Source organism: Polypterus senegalus, chromosome 3, assembly GCF_016835505.1.
Source record: "Polypterus senegalus isolate Bchr_013 chromosome 3, ASM1683550v1, whole genome shotgun sequence".
Taxonomy (NCBI): Eukaryota; Metazoa; Chordata; class Cladistia; order Polypteriformes; family Polypteridae; genus Polypterus; species Polypterus senegalus.
The window spans coordinates 115,770,225-115,789,890 of NC_053156.1; the positions used below are offsets into that span (position 1 = coordinate 115,770,225).

A 19,666-nucleotide genomic window follows, 5' to 3' on the forward strand; every position below is an offset into this window, starting at 1 on the left:
TGCATCTTTGATGGAAAGTATTCAGCATTTCACATTGTTACAGTTGGACAGCATTGATTTAAGCAATAATGTTGCTTATCTTTTTGGTATGGCTCTTTAATTTTAAGAATCATATGAGCTTTTTTTCAAGTTGTCAAATTAAAAATCTGAAACCTTACAATCAGACATTATACAGTGGCCATAAGTTTGCAGTGTTGAATCTGACAATCTGTGCATTATTTGTGTTGCATTTAGTGAAAAGTATGATGTTAATTATTGTAATTAATGAAACCATATCATAATTACACTAAATAAAACAATAAACTGTGTTTAGAATTATAATGCACAATGTTGCCTGGGTTTACATTGCCAAATGAAATGTTATAATAAAGAATTAAAAGTAATTGTAAGCAGTTTCACTTGACTAAACAAAAAAAAAAAATATTTCAGTTTCTCAGTGAAGTTTTTCGAAGTATAAATTTTGGACAGATTAATACTAACTACTTGCTACTGTTCACCTTAGTCATTCTCTCCCCCAAGAAAAAAGATGTGCAGAATGTTTCACACAGCTGTTCTACATCCTTTGTTTTGTTACTTTTCAGTTTCTAGAAATGAAAACTTATAAGCACAAGGTTACTCCTTTTGAAATCAGTACTGATGAAAACAATGATTGAGAAACACTTGTAATTAGCCATGTCGCTACTCTTGTTCCATAGGCCCTTTCAAAATTGTATACCGGTATTATATATAGAATACTCATCTCCCTCATTTGTAGGCTAAAGATAAGGTGACTAATATATGCTGAAAGATGAGCAAATTCATAAACATGACTGAGTTGTTTGTTCAGAACTCCTGCTTTTACTCAGTTATAATCAGTGGTTATCCCTGGCTATAAATTAAAACTTAGGAGTGGTACTAATGACTTCAAATCTACTACATCTACAGCAAAATTTACATTAACATCTATAAATGTTACATTTTTTAATTTATTTTATAAACTCATATATATTATTATAAAGTGTTCTTATAACACGGCATGATATGATATATATATATATTTTTTTTTTTTACTTATTAAAATACTTTATTTTCCCATCCATTGTGGCATCTGTGAAAATGTGCTGGGTGTTACAGATAAGCTAGTTTCCTGCAGATTAAGGTTCATATTTAAAATTGTCATGGTTTTCAATTACTAATACCATTAACACAGAAATAGAAATAAGAAAAATATTATGAAACCATCGACAGTTTCTTTTTAAAAAAATGAAATAATAATGCATGTTTCTGTATAGCGTACTTAATTCTTAAGGTAAGGTTACTGTTACCATCATAATAAACATTATCAATGACCGCAAAAACCAAAAGAAAGTAGCATTTGTGCTAACTGCCAGTCAGGCCACCTTGCATCTGTTTGTATGAAACATATATTATTAGTGGTCATGCAAAGTGATTATAGTTTCAGTCTCTAGATTTGTATGTGCATGTGTTTTACATATTTATCAAGCTGAATAACAAATAACTTGCTTGTAAACAGTAAGTTTCAGTCCTAAGTGTTTTAATCAGTTATTTCATAATATACTAGTTTTCTGCAACTGTCAATCTAAACATTTCACAGTGGCTGGTAATGTTTAAGACATTTTCTCATCTGAAATTAAGCATCTGAATTTATTCTTACTGACCATTTATTTTGAATGAACATTTCTTATTTGGTCAAAAAAGAATTTGTCTGATATTCACTAAGGCAGATAGTGAAAGATACATTATAATTAACAAATCTGCTTTGCACAAGAGGTTGGTAAAATGGGAAATTGTAATTTTTTTCCCCTGTTGAAAATTACATTTTAAAAAGTAAAATAAATACTTTTATGTGCTCTTTTCAATCTTATTTTCTGTTGTTTCGTACTGATTATTGAAACATACATGAAGACCATGATGTGTGCAGTATATTTACAATTTTTTTTTTTTTTTTTATCCTTTATGAGCCATTTTGCCAGGAAATAGAACTGAAAGTTGGTCAGGCCAAAGCACAGTAACGGTTTAAAAGGTTATTAATAAAGAATTAGTTACATTTTCACTTTAATGCTATATTTCTTTTGTAACTGTGACATATGAGGAAACTGCACTAGAAAAATGGGGAGTTATGCAGCCAAAATATTGCGTATTTATATACAGTATACAGTTAGGTCCATAAATATTTGGACAGAGACAACATTTTTCTAATTTTGGTTCTGTACATTACCACATTGAATTTTAAATGAAACAACTCAGATGCAGTTGAAGCGCAGACTTTCAGCTTTAATTCAGTGGGTTGAACAAAAAGATTGCATAAAAATGTGAGGGAACTAAAGTATTTTTTTAACACAATCCCTTTATTTCAGGGGCTCAAAAGTAATTGGACAAATTAAATAACGAAATAAAATGTTCATTTCTAATACTTGGTGGAAAACCCTTTGCTGGAAATGACAGCCTGAAGTCTTGAACTCATGGACATCAGCAGATGCTGGGTTTCCTCCTTTTTAATGCTCTGCCAGGCCTTTACTGCAGCGGCTTCCAGTTGCTGTTTGTTTGTGGGCCTTTCTGTCTGAAGTTTAGTCTTCAACAAGTGAAATGCCTGCTCAATTGGGTTAAGATCAGGTGACTGACTTGGCCATTCAAGAATTTTCCACTTCTTTGCTTTAATAAACTCCTGGGTTGCTTTGGCTGTATGTTTTGGGTCGTTGTCCATCTCTATCATGAAACGCCACCCAATCAATTTGACTGCATTTAGCTGGATTTGAGCAGACGTATGTCTCTGAACACCTCAGAATTCATTCAGCTGCTTCTGTCCCGTGTTACATTATCAATGAACACTAGTGTCCCAGTGCCACTGGCAGCCATGCACACCCAAGCCATCACACTGCCTCCACCGTGTTTTACAGATGATGTGGTATGCTTTGGATAATGAGCTGTTCCACGCCTTCTCCATAATTTTTTCTTACCAACATTCTGGTAGAGGTTGATCTTGGTTTCATCTGTCTAAAGAATGTTTTTCCAGAACTGTGCTGGCTTTTTTAGATGTTCTTTAGCAAAGTCCAATCTGGCCTTTTTATTCTTGAGGCTTATGAGTGGCTTGCACCTTGCAGTGCACCCTCAGTATTTACTTTCATGCAGTCTTCTCTTTATGGTAGACTTGGATATCGATATGCCTACCCCCTGGAGAGTGTTGTTCACTTTGTTAGCTGTTGTGAAGGGGTTTTTCTTCACCATGGAAATGATTCTGCAATCATCCACCACTGATGTCTTCCGTGGGTGTCCAGGTCTTTTTGCGTTGCTGAGTTCACCAGTGCTTGCTTGCTTGCTTTCTGAGGATGTACCAAACTGTAGATTTTGCCACTTGTAATATTGTAGCAATTTCTCTGATGGGTTTTTTCTGTTTTCACAGCTTAAGCATGGCTTCTTTCACCTGCATGGAGAGCTCCTTTGACCGTATGTTGTCTGTTCACAGCAAAATCTTCCACATGCAAGCACCACACTTCAAATCAACTCCAGGCCTTTTATCTGCTTAACTGATAATGACATAACAACGGACTTGCCCACACCTGCCCATGAAATAGCCTTTGAGTCAATTGTCCAATTACTTTTGAGACCCTGAAATGAAGGGATTGTGTTAAAAAAAAAAACTGCTTTGGTTCCCTCACATTTGTATGCAATTGTTTTGTTCACCCCACTGAAAGCTGAAAGTCTGCACTTCAACTGCATCTGAGTTGTTTCATTTAAAATTCATTGTGGTAATGTACAGAACCAAAATTAGAAAAAAGTTGTCTCTGTCCAAATATTTATGGACCTAACTGTAGCTGAAATGTTTAAGCAGCCAGTAAAACCCTTTTGGAATGCCATTTTGATGAAAGTGGCAAGTTACCCATACAAGAACTCATACTATTACAAGCTTAGGTTGTCACACTGGCAGTTCCTTTGTTTGTTTGTTACAGCTTTTTCAGTGATCACAAGTTTCTGTATCATCAACAGAGCCCCTGCCATTTTTTATATTGTCCATTTATTATTTATTGATCCTGTAATTTAGTTGTATTACTTGCACGAACCTTGATTTACTAATGTTCATTGCTTTTATGTTTGTGTATTTACTTAATATCAGAACACCCTCCTCATTCGAGGTCCCATATTCTCTGACACTGTATCCCTCAAACCATCAAACCTGCATATTTCTTTCAAGCATTTGAAATGTTTGATTAAGCATTCACTGTATTTATGAGTAGTTCTTATGAGATCTCTTTTTAAAAACATTTTGTATTAATGGGGACTCTACGACAGAAATCCGTGCTCTTTAGTCAAATATATTACAAATTGGTATTTCTGCTAGAGGCTTCCACCAGACGCAGACTTTTTTTTTTTTTTTTTTGTATATACAGTAATCCCTCACTATACCGCGCTTCGACTTTCGCGGCTTCACTCTATTGTGGATTTTAAATGTAAGCATATCTAAATATATATCACGGATTTTTAGCTGGTTCGCGGATTTCTGTGGACAATGGGTCTTTTAATTTATGGTACATGCTTCCTCAGTTTGTTTGCCCAGTTGATTTCATACAAGGGGCGCTATTGGTGGATGGCTTAGAAGCTACCCAATCAGAGCATGTATTACATATTAACTAAAACTCCTCAATGATATGCTTCCCGCACGGTGCTTGATTGTTTGCTTTTCTCTCTCTCTCACCCTCTCTGACATTCTCTGTGCCTGACGGAGGGGGTATGAGCAGAGGGGCTGTTTGCACAGAGGCTGTTTTCCTAGAGGATACGGACGCTCCTCTACAAAATGCTGCTTTATCGCGGTGCTTTGGCATACTTAAAAGCAGGTATTGATTTTTTGATTGTTTGCTTTTCTTAGCGAGCGCTCTCTCTCTCTGACATTCTCTGCTCCTGACGGCGCTTCTTTAAAGATAAGATATGTTTGCTTTCTTTTAATTGTGAGAAAGAACTGTCATCTCTGTCTTCTAATGGAGCACAGTTGAAACGTTTGACTAAAGGGTGTTATTTCATGTCTAGAGGGCTCTAATAATGTTAACAGTGTGGGAGAGATTATAAAGGCTTAAAATATATAAAAATAACCATACAAACATATGGTTTCTACTTCGCGGATTTTCACCTATCGCGGGGGGGTCTGGAACGTAACCCCCGCGATCGAGGAGAGATTACTGTAGTTTTAATTTGGAAACTTGCCAACACTGTAATGCACTTTCTTCATGGACCATCATCATTCAGACAACCAACCTCAGTATCCTGAGCAAAGTATATATCTGATTTTACTGTCACTTGAGTGTTATAAGGAAATTTTTTGGTCCTTGAAGTTAATAACATTTGTTGTTTGTAGACCTCACTGATATCTGGTAGTAATTTTTGAAAGTAATCAGACAAGATATATGTTAGGCCTTTATCAAGACTGAAACTCTGGTTAGAAGTAATTTAAAAGTTTTGTTTTTATGTAAATACTGTTGCCAAAGGTTTCTTTAGCAGGAGTGTTTTATTGTGGTAATGTTCATAGATAAATTAATATGTTAAAATAATCATTTGTGTCATTGAGATCAAACCATTTTACATACTTTTTGTTTTCTCTTAATGTGTTGTGTTCATTCAGCATGTTCCATTGAGTTAATGTTTAAAATTTTAATTTTAAATACATTTTAAATATTAACACAATCTTTTAATTTAATTTTTTTTATTTGAATGTCTAAAATGACTTTCAGTAATCTTAACATTGTATAGACATTGCTCCAGGTGCCTTCAGAAATTAGGAAGTGGCATATTAAATCACTTCATGATTATGTGATGTCTACTATGCTTAATAAAAATGTATGATGTGGGCCATCTCTTGATTTTAAATTTTAAATTTATTATGAAGTAATACACAGACTGGTGATAGAAATGCAATACTTAAACAAACTATGAACACACAAAATTAATTCTGTTCATTAAAACCAAGTCATTATATACAGAAACCTGTGTGTGTTTAGTTGTCAGTGTGAGTGGCCGTTGAACAGCCTCATGACCAACCGATAACAAACAAAGCTGAATCTAGTGGTGTGAGTGCTAATGATCCTGTACCGTTTTTCAGAAATCAGTAGGAAAAGAGTGACTTGGAGGAGTAGCTGGAGTCTTTGATAATAAAGTTTGCTTTACTTTGGCAGTTTGCGATATATGTGTTTTGAACAGAAGATTTATGTGTGCCAGTAATATTCTGTGCTGACTTGGCCACCCTCTGTAGTGCTTTTATTTTGCATGTTTATTTTTATGTTTAACTTTTATGTATGGTGTAGTATATTGTGTCTTCTTGGAAATATGACCTAACGAGTAAGGTGACTGGTTATGGTGTAGTCCATATTAATGTTGCCACATTCACTTTGAGACTGAAACAGTAACTATGATGGGCTTTTGATGATATATCTGTGGATAGAGTTAGTTGCTTATCAGAAAACTTTTCATTGTCTAACTAGTATGAACTCTAGTTGTATATGTAGTGTCATATGCCCGAGTGTTTAGGTTAAGGTCAGCTTAAGGGCAGAGCATTGACTAATTAATACAGGGTGGTCCAGACCTAATTATGCAGATCCAGCTCATCTGGATGACTTTGATTTATGCTAGGATGATTCCAGTTCAGCGCGAAGACGATTCTTCATGCCGTCAGTTTGCACACTTTTCGATGGTCTGGGATTTCTTGGGTGATTTTTTATTTAATACACTTAATAAGTTATAATGTAATGAAAATTGCATAATTAGATCTGGACCACCCTACACTATCCCAGCAGTGGCGTCAGTAGGTCTTCAAGGCCATTTTGTAAGAAAGAGCATAAAAATGCATCAAAAACTGACCTGTTGCAAACTGAAGTTGTATGTTAGAAAACTGGGATAATATAATTAACTAGCCAACCCGCGACGTAGCATACGCCGCATAATCAGGCCGCTTTTTAAATGATTTTTAAGCACAGAGGAAGAAATAAACATTTGAAAAATCCGTAATTTAATAAACCACCAAGAAAAGTAACATTGCAACAATGCACGCTACGAAGCAACATACAATTGTCCGTGACTGAAAACCGGAGGAGCGCCTTCTCCTTCCAAAGCGAAGGACTGGGTTGAACGGCGCTCGTTCAGTACGCACTGCCCGCTTATGTGCCCGCCCCCAACTCCCTACCTGAGTCGCTTTTGACTGTGTACAGTCCACACGCACCTGTGAGTCACGTTGACTGTTAATTTTCCAAACACCGCCTAATTCAGTTTCCACGTTGACTTTTTATTGTTCTTTGCGGTTTCTGGGTGCTTTTTTATATATAATCCACCAAGTCACCCGACCGGGGTGTGGGATGGGGTTACAAAGGGCAGGAACGTAATCAGTCCGAGCGTATGACCCGCACGTACTGGGAATTTCTCGTTCGTGGGGAACAGTCGGAAGCCACGGTCTCCATCACGAATGGGGTTCAACGGCTTACCCATGCCGGGTAGACACACGTTGATCCATTCAGTGTAGCACGCGTGCAGTACCGGACATGCAAGTGCATCACAGACCTGTTAATGCTCAATCTCACGTGGCTGAAAGCCACTTGTCCCTCTAAGAATTTGGGCGCCGACCGCTGTTGGGCCGTGTAACTATTTAGCAGGCGGAGTCTTCGTTTTCGGAAATAAGCATCCAAATCGCTCCACTAAGTAAGAACTGCCATGCACCACCACCCACAGAATAAAATACGGAATCGTCCCGTATTTGAGAATGAAATTGCGCGTCCCGCGGTCTTGGCCCCCAAGGGATGTGGCCCCCGCTGCAGTATGTGTCCCTTATTTTTTTGTATTAAAAGTGGTAACCGTACCTGTGACTCACGTAGACTTTTCATTGCTTTGTGCGGTTTTGGCTGCCTTTCTATATATAATCCACGAAGACACCCGACCACGGTGGGAGGGGGGTGTGTACAAAGTGCAGGAGCATCTAAGAAGACGCATGTTTGTCGCGGATGCGAATTGCTGTATGTAGCGTGTAAAACAGTTTGCTATGAGCAACAGTTTCGTCAATGACATTTCTCCAAAAAAACCCAACTGACAGAAACAGTTACCTGAAGAGGAATTTCTATAACATTGAAAGAAGTGTTTCCATGAAATACATTTGAAGCGGCAGCCATGGAGGGCAAAAGAATAGTCAACGTGGCTCACAGCTGGGTTTGGACCGGAGCACAGACCAAAGCGAGTGAGTTTGTGTTTGATGAGCTGTTTGATTTGGCGGACAGTGGTCTGAGGTGCGTTCCTGAGCCGCGATGGGAGGAGGGTTGAGTTTGTGGGCGGGCCGTTGGTCCTTTCGCATGGTTTTCATGGTGGGCGCCGTTGGTGTCGAAACCGAAAAGAATAATGAAAAGTCAGCGTGGCTTAGGCGTGCATGTGGACTCCTAGCACAGGCGAAAGGGGCTAACTGGGTGGTCGGTGAGTTTTGCGTCCGGGCACATGGGTAGGCAGTATGAATGCGTAGAGAGCGAGGGTAGACGCGGGCCGGTGAAAAAGGAGTGTTGGTGGGAAGGAAAACGCGTCTTCCGTGTTCCTGCAGGAGCATCTAAGAAGACGCATGTTTGTCGCGGATGTGAATTGCTGTATGTAGCATGTAAAACAGTTTGCTATGGTGCAAGCGGTCATGCGTTGTAACCGAAAACTCGTAGACTGCTTACTTCATTGTGTTTTAACTTCAGTTGTAAATGATTGTTTTAAAGATCCCATGAGATACCCCTCGCAAACCGTTTCACACGCTGCATATGGCGATTCACCTCCGCGAGAAACATGCCTCTATGAACAGTCAACGTAGCTCGGAGGTGCATGACATGAACATGGCATTAACCTGACCTGCACCGCATGTGGCCTCCATGACAGGCGAATATAAATGGCGGCACTTTTCTGTGTCCTCGCGTCCGACTTGGTGGGCGTGGCCCTGAAGTTGTCGTCATATCCAGTGGTCTTGGGTTGGTGGCGTGGCTCCTTCCTGCGTCGCCATAGGTGTCTCACTTGTCGGCGGCTTAGTGAATCCACGCCCCTTCCGGCGTGCTTTTCATGGTTGTCTTGCCTTAGTGAATTATATATATAGACTAGCAGAATACCCGCGCTTCGCAGCGGAGAAGTAGTGTGTTAAAGAAGGTACGAAAAAGAAAAGGAAAAATTTTAAAAATAACGTAACATGATTGTTAATGTAATTGTTTTGTCATTGATATGAGTGTTGTTCTCATATCTATATATATATATATATATATATATATATATATATATATATATATATCTATCTATCTATCTACAGTATCTATATATATACACACACACACACACACATACATACACGTACATACATACATACATACATACACATACATATCTATATATATACACATATATATACACATACATATCTTCATATCTACATTTCTATATATACATATCTACATATACACATATATATATACATACCTATCTACATCATATATACGCACACATACATACATACACACACACACAAATTATATATATGTGTATATGTATGTATGTATGTATGTTTGTGTGTGTATATATATATATATATATATATATATATATATATATATATATATATATATATATATATATATATATATATATATATATATGTAGATAGGTGTGTGTGTGTATATATATATATATATATATATATATATATACATACATATATATACACATATATATACTTGTGTGTATGTTTGTATGTGTCTATATGTGTGTGTATAGCTTTGGTCACTGAGTGCAAGGGAAAAATAATAAAATATAGTCTATAAGTTATTAAACAGTAAAACATTAACGCTTTTAAGAAGTACAGGTACATTGAGCACTACTGGAGTGGTTGCGGGTAAACTACATTTTAAAGACTGTGTAACACAACAGGTAAGTAACTAACAGCAGCTAAAATATATATGGATCATCTCTCGGTAGTAGATCCCTTTTGAAAGGCGCTACACGACGGCTGTGGTATAGAAATTACATTTTCTATGTGAACGTTCAAATTTGTGCCTCTGGTAATGTGCCTTACCGCATTTAAAGAAAATTAGTTTTGTGTCCTCTGCACTGTTAAGAGAGAAAGGCTTTGGTTTGGGATAAAAGGTGTAAAGAAAGGAAAGTTGCCTTTTCTTTTATATAGTATAGAGAGATGTGTTCGCTGGCGTTATGATCGCCTTTTGGGGACAGTCGCGTGGGTCTTGTGTAGACTGGTGAGACGTCCCTGCCATTAATCAGCTGTGATGGCACTGTCAGTCCTCCACTCGTGTGCGTGTCTTCATAATCCGAGGTGATGACCTCATAATCGTATACGTGCAAAAGAAAGTGTGAATCGCCTTAATATTATTTTTCCCGTGTTTGCACTTGTCTGGGCTATAGCGCAGGGGGAGGATGAAAAAAATTAAAAGTGCTCACTTTGACTTAAGGCAGAAGCGCAGTCAGCGTCTCAAAGGCCGGCACAGCTATGCGCGCGCGCTGGCTGCTCGACTTTTGCTGGGCAGGAGACCACAGTTTTGCAGACACGCTCATGATATCAAAAGTCTCAGCGCTCTTTGGAGGTCATTCATATATTATATATATAGCAAAATCCCCGCCTACAGCGAGAAGTAGTGTGTTAAAGAAGTAATGAAAAGAAAAGGAAACATTTTAATAATAACGTAACATGATTGACATTGTCATGAGTGTTGCTGTCATATATATGCCTGCCTAAATAAGTCACCCTCGCTTTGCTCTTACTTTATTTACCGTTCATTTAATCATGGCTATTGGCGGAAAAATTATAAAATGGAAGGAGGATGGCTTTACCAAAACAATTATTGATGGCGAATCGATTATTCATAAAGCTTGAATTGGTGATGTTTTTCTGTGTTAACCTCATATTTTTTCAGACTTCTTCTCAAACTAAGGTGGTGCGAGGGTAAAATGAATCGGGATGCGCTGATCAATGTAATCGTGTACCAGGAAATCATGCATTGACAAAAGCTCCCTTTGCTTGTAATGCAAAGTGTGATTAAATGCATTATTTTTAACGTTATGGAGCACATGCATCGAAGCTTCTCAGCTGTGCTTGTGCTAAGAAAAGGAAAGATTTTAAAAATAACGTAACACGATTGTCAATGTGACCTTTTGTAAGTAGTGCCTGGAGGATTCAGTGTGGAGAAACTCTAGAGATAGCGTGTGTATTAACTTGTGGATTTTTCTGTGAGTATTTGGTGGCAGTCTGACGAAGTTGCTTTGAAAGACGGCATTAGCCGCTGAGCTCAGCTCAGACCGAAATTAGATGAATGGGAGGGGAGATGATGACGTGACTCCCCCACCCGCCTTAACTGTCAATCCCCCACAAACACAGTCTCGGAATTTGCATAAGCACACCCCTTCACCTACAATTTTAACTTAGTTACAAAGTGATCAAAACTCTCGTTTATATCCTCGCGCCTCTCATTAAACTTGTATCCCGCATTACCTGTGGGCATGTGAAACGCCAGTGGTAGCCTGTCTATGAACTTAATTTAAAGTTTAGGTTTACACCTTTCTTTCCGAGGCAGCAACACTCATGAATATGGTAGTATATGTCACTCGCTTGCTTCTTATTGTTTTTCGCTGCCTTCTCAATTATATAATGCATGTTTTCTTAAGCGCTTTTTGGAGGTCTTCCTGGTTTTCTACGCACTGCGTTGACAATCAGTTCACGTGATTACGTGGGAGGCGTGATGATGTCACACGAAACTCCGCCCCCCCACGTCATTCCAGCTCAACTCCATTACAGTTAATGGAGAAAAATACCTTCCAGTTATGACCATTAGGCGTAGAATTTCGAAATGAAACCTGCCCAACTTTTGTAAGTAAGCTGTAAGGAATGAGCCTGCCAAATTTCAGCCTTCTACCTACACGGGAAGTTGGAGAATTAGTGATGAGTTAGTGAATGAGTGAGTGAGTGAGTGAGGGCTTTGCCTTTTATTAGTATAGATATAATTCAGGCTAGGGGTGGGTGGTAAGACCAAAATTCTATACCACGGTATTTTTCTAAATTATCCTGGTTTCACGGTATTCAACTGTATTTTTTCCCCATGCATGAGTGGATGTTAACCACATTTTCCACTGCAATTACTGCAGTAGACTGGCTAAGAATAACCTATTCCACTGTCATGAGCATTGTACAAAAAAACATTTTAATGTGCACACAAGTATTAATACAGGTTTGCATGGCCCCATAAAGTGATTTTCAAGGGGGTGGCACTAATGAAGAGAAGGAATCACATTGCATGAGATATGCAGTCAAAATATAGAACCTTTTTATTGAACAAATTTTGCAAAAACTTAAACTATAATTTTGACAACATGTTTTCAACCATCCAAAGAGGCATTTAGACTTCATAAAATATCCAGAGGTGCTTGTCAAAAGTTGTATTGCACTAAACATGTCTTAGAAAAGGAATAAATAGTAAATATTTTTTGTAAACCAACTACACATTCTGTTAATGTTAACAATCACTGTCCACTGACACGTTAGTGTGACTTTTTAAACAACTTTACTATCATTAAACTGCATAATATTTAAACTTATAAATAATTACAATAAAATAAATAATAGTATTATTACTGATAGTTGCACTGTTACTTCAAGCCCAGGTGCATTACATAGTATTCACCAAATTAAATTAAAATAAAACAAGTGCAACTTGGTGATGACATCTTTAGCAACTGAACCATCATTTAGGCAAACTGCATTAATATGGACCTTGCTTCAAGCTAAGCTTTATACATAAATAATAAAACTGCAACTTGCATTTATAATTTGTGGTATAGTCCTACGGAATCGTATTAGTGCCACGGTGAAGAAAAAAAAATACGGACACAGAAGAAAAAAACAAACTATATGTCGAGAATAAAGTTGACATGTTGACTTTATTTTCAACATTTCCACTTTAATTTTGAAGCTTATGTCGAGATTAAGTCGACATTTCCACTTAATTCTCGCCGTTTAGTGTCGAGATTAAAGTCAACGTTTCCACTTTATTCTTGCCGTTTATTTTATAATTAAAGTAGAATGTCGTAAACTAAACTTCATCCTAATATCAATGTTTAATTTTCTAGATTTTCTCAAACCCCATCATAAATTAATGCAGCACATTAAATGCTTTGTGTTAAGTGTTCCCCGACCCAGTTGTTAATCAGTACACTTCTTAAACTGACTTAATCTGCACTTAGAGGCGCGGGCAGCGATCACAGCACAGAATCCATTCACTTCATGATATTCCTGCTCTCTGAAAATTTAGAATGCTAAGATAAATACTTGATATCATTTTGATGATGAAATGCATTAAACCATGTAATAAACATGCATGGTAGTGAGGCGGTAGTGCTGCTCCCTCGCAGTATGGGGTCCCCAGGTGTATGTTCAGTGTAGAGAACTTTATGGCAGGTGTGATGAGGCTCCAAAAAACTGAATGTATGAATGAGTATCGCACAGGTTTAACTTAAATATTGTGTAAATGTTGGGTTTCTGATCTGGTGTTCACAAGAATTCAATGGATGTTCTTCTGAGCGGGCTTTCTTTATTGCACGCATGCTGTCTGTCAGTCTACCAAAACCCCAGTTCCTATCCTTCCTTTTTCTTTCTCCACATAACCAATCACCACATGATAAACATCTTTGTGAATTTAAAACTAGTTATAAACTTAGTCCACGGAGTGTTCAGAACTTTAAAAATATCTTTGTTATATATGTTTAACTAGCCAAATACCCGCTCTTCGCAGCGGAGAAGTAGTGTGTTAAAGAAGTTATGAAAAAGAAAAGGAAACATTTTAAAAATAACGTAAAATGATTGTTAATGTAATTGTTTTGTCACTGATATGAGTGTTGCTGTCATATATATAGACACAGACACACACACAAACGCACACACATATATATATATATATATATATATATATATATATATATATATATATATACATACATACATACATACATACATACATACATACATATATATATATATATATATATATATATATATATATATATATATATATATATATATAGCAAAATACCGCAGTTTGCAGTGGAGAAGTAGTTTGTTAAAGAAGTAATGAAAAGAAAAGGAAACATTTTAATAATAACGTAACATGATTGACAATGTAATTGTTTTTTCATTGTCATGAGTGTTGCTGGCATATATATATATATATATATATATATATATATATATACGCACATATATATACAGACACACATTTACATACACTTCTATATATCTATCTATATGTACAGTAATCCCCCAGTAATCCGCGATAGGTGAAAATCCGCGAAGTAGAAACCATATGTTTGTATGGTTATTTTTATATATTTTAAGCCCTTATAAACTCTCCCACACTGTTAACATTATTAGAGCTCTCTAGACATGAAATAACACCCTTTAGTCAAACGTTTCAACTGTGCTCCATTACAAGACAGAGATGACAGTTCTTTCTCACAATTAAAAGAAAGCAAACATATCTTATCTTTAAAGGAGCGCCGTCAGCAGAAAATGTCAGAGAGAGAGCTCAAAGAAAAGCAAACAATCAAAAAATCAATACATGCTTTTAAGTATACAGAAGCACCGCGATAAAGCGGCATTTTGTAGAAGAGCGTCCGTGTCCTCTGTGCAAACAGCCCCTCTGCTCACACCCCCTCCGTCAGGCAGAGAGTGAGAAAGATAGAGAGAAGCAAACAAGCGCCACGCGGGAAGCATATCTTATAGCATTGAGGAGTTTTAGTTAATATGTAATACATGCTCTGATTGCATAGCTTTTAAGCCAACCGCCAATAGCATCCCTTGTATGAAATCAACTGGGCAATCAAACTGAGGAAGCATTAAAAGACCCATTGTCCGCAGAAAGCGGCGAACCAGCTTAAAAATCCATGATATATATTTAGATATGCTTACATTTAAAATCCGCGATAGAGTGAAACCGCGAAAGTCAAAGCGCGATATAGCAAGGGATTACTGTATATATCCATCTATCTATATATGTATATCTATATATCTATTTATATATCGTGGACAAAATTGTTGGTACCCTTCAGTCAATGAAAGAAAAACTCAAAATGGTCACAGAAATAACATTAATCTCACAAAAGTAATAATAAATAAAAATTCTATGAAATTTAACCAATGAAAGTCAGACATTGATTTTCAACCATGCTTCAATAGAATTATTTAAAAAAATAAACTCATGAAACAGGCCTGGACAAAAATGATGGTACCCCTAACTTAATATTTTGTTGCACAACCTTTTGAGGCAATCACTGCAATCAAACGATTCCTGTAACTGTCAATGAGACTTCTGCACTTCTTAGCAGGTATTTTGGCCCACTCCTCATGAGCAAACTGCTCCAATTGTCTCAGGTTTGAAGGGTGCCTTTTCCAGACGGCATGTTTCAGCTCTTTCCAAAAATGCTCAATAGGATTGAGGTCAGGGCTCATAGAAGGCCACTTTAGAATAGTCCAATGTTTTCCTCTTAGCCATTCTTGGGTGTTTTAGCTGTGTGTTTTGGGTCATTGTCCTGTTGCAAGACCCATGACCTGCGACTGAGACCAAGCTTTCTGACACTGGCCAGCAAATTTCTCTCTAGAATCCCTTGATAGTCTTGAGATTTCATTGTACCCTGCACAGATTCAAGACACCCTGTGCCAGATGCAGCAAAGCAGCCCCAGAACATAACAGAGCCTCCTCCATGTTTCACAGAAGGGACAGTGTTCTTTTCTTGATATGCTTCATTTTTCCGTCTGTGAACATAGAGCTGATGTGCCTTGGCAAAAAGTTCAATTTTTGTCTCATCTGTCCATAGGACATTCTCCCAGAATCTTTGTGGCTTGTCCACATGTAGTTTGGCAAATTCCAGTCTGGCTTTTTTATGATTTGTTTTCAACAATGGTGTCCTCCTTGGTCGTCTCCCATGAAGTCCACTTTGGCTCAAACAACGACGGATGGTGCGATCTGACACTGATGTTCCTTGAGCTTGAAGTTCACCTTGGATCTCTTTAGAAGTTTTTCTGGGCTCTTTTGTTACCATTCGTATTATCCGTCTCTTTGATTTGTCATCAATTTTCCTCCCTGCGGCCACGTCCAGAGAGGTTGGCTACAGTCCCATTGATCTTAAATTTCTGAATAATATGTGCAACTGTAGTCACAGGAACATCAAGCTGCTTCGAGATGGTCTTATAGCCTTTACCTTTGACATGCTTGTCTATAATTTTCTTTCTAATCTCCTGAGACAACTCTTTCCTTCGCTTCCTCTGGTCCATGTTGAGTGTGGTACACACCATGTCACCAAACAACACAGTGACTACCTGGAGCCCTATATATAGCTCCACTGACTGATTACAAGATTGTAGACACCTGTGATGCTAATTAGTGGACACACCTTGGATTAACATGTCCCTTTGGTCACAATATTTTCAGTCTTTTCTAGGGGTACCATCATTTTTGTCCAGGCCTGTTTCATGAGTTTATTTTTTTAAATAATTCTGTTGAAGCATGGTTGAAAATCAATGTCTGACTTTCATTGGTTAAATTTCATAGAATTTTTATTTATTATTACTTTTGTCAGATTAAAGTTATTTCTGTGACCAATTTGAGTTTTTCTTTCATTGACTGAAGGGTACCAACAATTTTGTCCATGTGTATGTATATACCGGAATATATATATCTCCTTTGGGGTGCGAGCAGCTGTTGCTGGGGGTGCCAGAGTCCATTGAGGAAGAAAAATTAAAAACATTATTTGTACAAAATCTTAATTTATCTATCCATTCCTAAATAATTAAATGGGCAGGCTATTTCGTATCAGTGCAATACGCTGCTTGTTAAAACGGATGACTCCTAATCTTACGTGCACTTAGTGCTGCGTGGGTATTATCGTATTTGTTCAAGTTCTATTTAAATTTTAAATATAAGTAATTTTTATTTGGTCGACAGAAATATGTTTAGTAGGAATGAAAGTTAAATTGAATCATCATTGCATAAATTTTTCTTCACCATAGAAATTTAAAGACTAAATCCAACTGCCTGATGGGCTCATCAGGCAGTACACACTCACTGCACCCACTCTCAATCAACCTCAGACGCCAGCTAAAGGCTTAAGCCTCTCATGTTGCTAGGTGTGTGGTTCGCTTATTTGACAGTATGTAAATCGGTGTGTGTATATATATATATATATATATATATATATATATATATATATATATATATATATATATATATATATATATATATATATATATATATATATATATATATAATTACTTTTGAGAATGCAACGTATAGTTTTGTCCAGGAGGAAAGCAATGTTGCCTCAAATCAATGGCAACCTTTTGTAGGGTATGTCCCTGGGACATTAATTGTCATCACGAAGCAGAGCCTTACTGGAAATTTGAGGCATTTCAATCGAAATTGGAGAACAGGGGTATAACGGTGATGCCAGGAATACATTCAGAGTGTGGCGCTCTGCTGTTTTTTTGTGTAGTTGCCTTCACACAGCCTCTCCGCTGCTTTATAAATGAACGCCATATAAAGCCATCACCTTGTCAATTGTGTAATGCGTTTCTTGAACAGGTTTGATGCATGGAAGTGATCACTCGTACTGCGTTCAGTAAGTTCATGTGAGTTGCTCTCTTGTGTGATGTTGCGATGTCCACGGCTTAATTTAATGTTAAGTAAGACCCGGCACTTAATAGTTTCTGGCTGCACTCCGGTTGTAATATGACGAAGCTGCGCAAGTATAGTTGTCCAGGAGAAAAGCAATCTTGCCTGAAATCAATGGCATCGTTTTGTAGGGTCTGTTCCTGAGACTTATTACTTGTCATCGCGCAGCAGAGCTTTACTGGAAATTGGAGGCATCTGAATTGAAATGGGAGATCAGAGGATATAAAGGGGACGCGAGAAATACATTGAGTGTGGAGAACCTCTAGAGACCGGGTGTGTATTAACTTGTGGATTTTTCTGTATTTGGTGGCAGTGTGACGAAGTTGCTTCGGAAAACGGCGTTAGCCGTGGAGCCCAGCTCAGAGCGAAATGAGGTGAATGGGAGGGGAGTTGATGACGTGACTCCCCCACCCGCCTTAACTGTCAATCCCCCACAAACGCAGTCTCTCGGAATTTGCATAAGCACAGCCCTTCACCTGCAATTTTAATTAGTTACAAAGTGATCAAAACTCTCGTTTATATCCTGCGCCCTCTCATTAAACTTGTATCCCGCATTACCCGTGGGCATGACAAACGCCAGCGGAAGCCTGTCTATGAACTTAATTTAAACTTTAAGTTTACACCGTGCTTTGTTTTCCGAACTAGCAGCACTCATGAATATGGTTGTAAATGTCAGTCGCTCGCTTCTTATTGTTTCGCTGCCTTCTCAATTATATAATGCATGTTTTCTTCAGCTCATTTTGGAGCTCTTCCTGGTTTTCTGCGTACTGCGTTGATAGTCAGTTCACGTGATTACATGGGAGGCATGATGATGTCACACGAAACTCCGCCCCCCACGGCCATCCAGCTCAACTTCATTACAGTATATGGAGAAAAATAGCTTCCAGTTATGACCATTACGCGTAGAATTTCGAAATGAAACCTGCCCAACTTTTGTAAGTAAGCTGTAAGGAATGAGTCTGCCAAATTTCAGCCTTCTACCTACTGTACACGGGAACTTGGAGAATTAGTGATGAGTCAGTCAGTCAGTGAGGGCTTTGCCTTTTATTAGTATAGATTATGCCATCCATTCAAGGTTGTGCCCATCCCAGCAAGCATTGTGTGCAAGGCAGGAGGAAATCCTGAACATGGCGCCAACACATCATAGGGTGAAAACGAGCAAAACATACACTAGCAGGGTTAATATAGCATATCAAAACCTCACATCCTACATGACTTTGAAAGGAAACTGAAGTACGCCGAGTAAACCCACCAGAAAAATATGCAAATTCAAGGCAGGGAACACCTGAGACACCCTTGCTGTGAGGCAGCAGTGCATCCTTCATGCCGCCGTTCCCCCACATGATTAAAACATGCTTTAATGCATTTCATCATGAAAATTATTGTATTTATCTTAGCATTCTAAATGTTCAGAGAGCAGGAATATCATGAAGTGAATGTATTCTGTGTCGGCCATCACTGCCGGTGCCTTCTTAGTACAAGAGAGAAGCACGTACTGATTTAACATGGCTCGGGGAACACTTAACACAGAGCATTTAATGTGCTATATAACTTATGACGGGGTTTTTGAGAAAATGTGGTAAATTAAATATTCGTTTTACGATAAAGTTTACTTTACGATGTTCTACTTTAATGACAAATTACGAGAATAAAGTCAACATGTCGACTTTAATCTTGTCATAAAGGTCGAGATTAAAGTGGAAATGTCAAGAATAAAGTGAACATGTCGTCACACTATTACACAGCACCCAGGTACATTACACTGTATTGAAAACAAATGAAACAAGTACAACTTGGCTTGCAGTATTATCCAGTAATATAGAAACAGTATTTACACATTTGAACATAATGGTCCACATCCGACCCTTTAAAACCAAAGTATCTCCAGGCAGCGGACATGACTCCTTTTTTTCCTTCTGTGTCATCATGTACAACTTTAGCATCAGCTTCAGTTTCGGAATGTTCTCTGT

The 19,666-nt window shown here is 37.8% G+C and overlaps 1 protein-coding gene across 2 annotated transcripts in view; it reads left to right on the forward strand.

Annotated features, from left to right (window-relative positions):
* Positions 1–19,666, forward strand: part of atg5 (ATG5 autophagy related 5 homolog (S. cerevisiae)) — a 193,696-nt gene that overhangs the window by 61,070 nt on the left and 112,960 nt on the right. The gene's annotated exons all lie outside the window — the stretch shown is intronic.